This window comes from Ursus maritimus, unplaced genomic scaffold (genome assembly GCF_017311325.1).
Source record: "Ursus maritimus isolate PB19 unplaced genomic scaffold, ASM1731132v1 scaffold_23, whole genome shotgun sequence".
NCBI lineage: Eukaryota > Metazoa > Chordata > Mammalia > Carnivora > Ursidae > Ursus > Ursus maritimus.
Window position 1 is genome coordinate 28307750 of NW_024424786.1, and position 4771 is coordinate 28312520.

Here is a 4771-nt window from a genome sequence, read left to right on the forward strand (position 1 = left end):
CTCGAGCGCGGGCCCGACCCGGCCGGGAGCCAGGCTTCAGCCGCACAGGGCCGGGCGGCAGGAGGGGCGCGGAGCACAGATCTGAGGAGGCAGGGCGAAGAGGCGGGTCCGGGGGTGGGGCTGGCGGGGTGAATTAGGGAGGACAGCCGGCGGGGCGGGACAAGGGGCGCCACCCACCCCCGGACGGGGGCGGGGCTGGCGGGCACCTCCTCGGGAGGCCTGGTGGGCGGAGCCGGATCCGGCCCGGAGCCAACAACATTCCCGCAGGGCAGGGGGCGTGCCCAGGGCGTGTCCTCCAGGGGGCGGGGCCTGGCCCAGGCGCTGCGTTCCCCGACGGCCGCCGGGAGGACTGCCGAGTGACTGAGCCCAAGGGCTGCGCAGTCGGACGCTGAGGGGCGCGAGCGGGCGACGCGGGGCTTGCAACGCCGAGCAGAAAGCAAAGCCAGCAGGTGAGAAGGGGCAGGGGGGAGACCGGCCGGACAAACAGTAGCAAAGTTAGTTTTCGTCCCCACTTCCAGAGCCCGCTTGGGCAGCTTTCTCGGAGCAAGTGACAGATAGGGCCACGGAAGCAGCTGGTGGGTGAAAAGGAGCCTAAGTCCCCGAGTCCTGACCCCCAGTTCTCTGGCTGCGTCGTCTACCAACTGTGTGGCCCCGGGCCCGTCCCCCCACCCTGCTCTGGGCTTCTCGGGTTCCATAAACGCGGGAGGTTGAACCAGGTGAACTCCGAGTTCCCGTTGGCCTTTCTCGCAAAAACCCCGGAAGGTGAGTGCTGGCAGGTGAGCGCGGACTGCAGTTCAGCCACAGGTATTCACAGCCCGCTGCCCAGCCCTACCTGCCTGGTGGCACTGAGCCAAGGGAACTCTCCCCGAACGTTAAGCGAAGTACTTTAAAGTTCGCACTAGTTCCTCGGATGGGGCTTGAACCCACAAGTCTTGGGAAAGCAGCCTAAAGCAGGGAAATGTCAGTCGCCCCTTTCCCCCAACACCGACCTCCCAGTAAGACTTCAGACCACAGCCTCAGTGGGGCTTTTGTCCCCTTCCTGGGGCATTTCCAGGTGAGCTGGCCTGGGAGGCCCTGGTTGGAAACCAGGGGACAAGTTCTTATGGGGGGGGAAGAGGAGGGAAAACCCCGCCAAACTTTGGGCCCAGAGTCAAGCCCAGGGTGCAGGGCTCTTGCCGTATGCTCGGGGTTAGTTCCTTGGGCTGTTGGTTTCTGTTCCTGGTACTAGCGGGTGCTCCGTGCCAGGGCCATAGTAGCTGGGCAGCCTAGTTCAGTGGGCAAGATCTTAGGCTCTGGGGCCAAACTGATTAGGATTCCATTCCCCTCCAAGTTTCAGTTTCCTCATCTGTAAAATGGGAGTCCTCACAGAATCCAAGGGCAGTCGCGAGGACTAAATAGAATAATTCATGTCCAGTGTTTAGCAAGGCGCCCTCACTATATGACAGCTGTTCTGATGCAGAGGGGCAGCTGATGGGCTGGCTTCCTGCCTCGGAATGAGCCTGTTTTTGGAGGGCTGGAGGCTGGCTGCAGCCCCTCCTGACCTTGTGAGTACCAGAAATTGCCACCTGCCACCTGCATCACTTTGTCCATTTCAGGTTTGGGGAGTGTGTCGTCTGGACCAAAGAGTGGCTGAGTTTTCTGTGATAGTGCTTGAGGTCGGTGGTTGTCCAGTTACTTAAAGCCGAAAATGTTTGCTGAGCACCTACTATAGATTAGATGGAGTTGGGGATACGGGGGTGACCTAGCCAGACCTGGGCTCTGCCCTCATTGTGGGTTGCTGACAGTGAGGGCTCCCCCACCCCCCACCATGCCCCTGCTGGGGAAGATAACGCACACCCAGGGCTTGGGGCCAGATGAGATTTCCTGAGTCTGTACTGCTCTGGTGTCTGGAACCCAGCTGGTCCACTGAACACTTGGCTTGGGGTGAAGGTGAGGGTCAGTGTGGGCACTTGTTAACCCATTCAATCAAGGCTGGGCACCGAAGGAGACTGGGGGTGCTGCATGTCGGTTCCCTGAATGTCCTGGGGAGATGAGCCATACACTTTGGAACTAGCTAGAAAGTAGTATGGGACGGAGTCTGACTGAAGGCTGTACTATAACGAGGAGACAGTGTGTGTGCCTCTGGGAGGGGAGAGGGATTAGAAGCAGTGAGACACTGGAGAAACCAGGCAGAGCGTGCGGGGGGCTTCCTGGAGTTGGTGACACTTGAGCAAGACTCTCTGCCTGGGCTCCCAAGTCCTGGTTGGGCTTGGATCAGCTTGGGGCCACAGATTCCCCTGTCCAAGCATGTGAACAGCGTAAGATTAGACTGGTGTTGTGGGGAGGAAGAGGGTCAGTAGGTGGGGCCCATGGGGTAGGGGAATAGATGTTCATTTCAAACAGTACTTAGTAAGCAAATACTGGAAGTCTTCCCTACCACCCCTCCAGCCCACATGATGCGTGATGAAGGATGACACACTGCCCCCATCCTCCGTTGCTTACCGTCTGGGAAGGGATACCAGTGACTCTGATAGGAGATAAATGAAAAAAGTATTACAGGGAACTTCATGGAGGAGGTGGAATTTGGGGTGGGTCTTAAGCACTGGGAAGGTTTCCTCAGCTACAATGAAAAATTTTGGGCAGAGGAAAATACCTAGGCAAAAGCAGGAGGTCAGAGTGTTCAGGGAATTTTTAAGAAACTGCTAGGCTGATCAGTCTGGCCGAAGAATTGGGATCCCGCAGGAATGTGAAGAGGGGAATGGTAGGTTGGAACAACTCGTGGAGGGCCTTCAGTGCCAAGGTGAGATGTTTGGATCTGATTTGTAGAAAGTGAGAGCCACTGAAGGTTTTTGAGCCGGGAAGTGACATATTCAGAGGGGCACTTTAGGAAAGCAGTCTGCCAGATGTGCTGGGGTAAGGGACCCCGTGGTCAAGGGAGAAGGATCCCATGGCTGTGGTGATGGGGAAGGAGGGACCTGCGGGCCTTTGGGGATGTCTGCTGCTAGGCGTGAAGGAAGAGGCACCATCAGACGGGTGGGAGGGGAGCCAGGGTGACTCGGGGAGGGGAGAAGAGAAAGGATCCACATGTATGCCCTGTTTTTCTTTCTGTTCCCCCACCCAGCCCTGACCCTGGTGCATAGCAGGGGCTCAGAGGCCTGGGAGGGTGATGCATGCTATGGAGTGATAGGGAGGGAGTGGTGGGAACTTGCACCAGTCAGCACTGGGTTTGAGAGCAGGGGGGTTGGGGAGAAGTGCCTGCGGCTCTCCCCCTCCTGGCTACAGCCCAGGGAGGGCTGGGGTGAAAGGTTAGCCTGTGGGGACACAAATTTCTCACATGTGGGGGGGTGAATTTTGGTTGGCTCTTCTGAAGTTTTGGCAATGTGGGGCAGTCCCCCTCTCTCTTAAAGCTTCAGACTTTTCATCCACTGCCTGGAAGCTCCCCCCCCCATTCAGACCCAGGCCCTCAGCATTCCTCCGGGTGTGGAGCATCCGGGGCCAGCTGGCACCCCCTGGTTTTGGCTTGGCCCTGACCCTTTCCTCCAAACCGTTATAACCACTTCTTCCATGGGAAGCTCAGAGGGGGCGGTTATGATTTAATCAAGAGCATCAAACAGTCAGGAGTTGGCTCAGTTAGAGGTGGGAGGGAGGCAAGAGCCTGGGCCCCTCTGTGGGACAGGATGGGGCCAGGGCTGGGGGGCCTGTTTCATCTCAGCAGGAACTGCCCTGCCCACCGGCTTTCCCTTCTGGAAGCCTGGATCTGAGGAGCCAGGAGGGAAGCCCAGAGGTAAACACAGTGAGCAGTGTGGTATGTTGCTTCCCTCCTCCCCTCGCCCCCTCCCGATGCTGCCTATGAGGAGGCCAACCACAGGCTCGGGGCCTCTGTCACAGGCCCAGTTGGTGTCTCTGGGGGCTGGCTGGTTCCTGACTCACCCCTGGGGTTCCCCCTACACGTTGGTTTTCCTGTCAGCAGCTGATTCACTCTGTGCTGATATGGATGAGCAGCTGAGGGGAGAGAAGAGGCCTTGTGTTCTGGTTCTTGGAGTTAGTTCCAACTCCTTTGTTTATAGGCTGTGTGACCTCAGATGAGTTCCTTCTCCTCTCTGGGCTTCCCTTCTCTGTCGTGCTAATGGTGTCTTTGTTCCTTCACTTTTAGGAAGGTCTGTAGCCTGGGATCTGTTTGTAAAGTAGGGCACACGTGAGCACTTGCCCATGGATATGCACACATCCGGTGAACTGGGGGATTCCTCTCACATGGGCCATACTTGGGCCCACCTCCTTACCTTTGCTTACCCCACCTGAAGCCACTTACCTCCCTTCTGCCCGTCTGTAGATCAGGGAGATCATACAGCATGGTGGCAGAAAGCTGGACTCTGGAGCTAGAATCTTGGTTCTGCCCCTTCCTAGCTTTGGGACTCTTTCTGAGCCTCAGTTTCTGAATCTGTAAATTGGGTAATGGGAGCAACCTCGTAGGGTGACGTGAGGATAGAACAAAAAAGTGCATTCCCTGGGGCATGTGCCTCCCCAGGGTGACCCCAAGCTTTCTGAGGGTAAGGCGGTCTGAACATGGATAGCAGCTTTTCTCTAAGCCCTTCCTTTCCCTCCCCCTTCCTCTATGCTTGTCTACACTGAGTACTTTCCTCTTCTTCCACTGCTCTTTTTGGCATATGGAGCGTCTCCATGAACCCTCCCAGGCAGGGACTGCCCTGTCCATCTCTGTGTCCTTGACTCTGGGCACAAGGCCTGGCACACAGCAGGCTGTCAGGAAATAATGGTTGAATGAATAAGTAAGTGA

The 4771-nt window shown here is 57.3% G+C and overlaps 1 protein-coding gene across 1 annotated transcript in view; it reads left to right on the forward strand.

The window, feature by feature from the left end:
• The first annotated feature begins 297 nt into the window (after positions 1–297).
• Positions 298–4771, forward strand: part of CD82 (CD82 molecule) — a 52114-nt gene continuing 47640 nt past the window's right edge. The window contains exon 1 of the mRNA XM_008701049.2: positions 298–449. The gene's annotated coding sequence lies outside the window, so the exon portion shown is untranslated. The remainder of the gene's footprint in view (positions 450–4771) is intronic.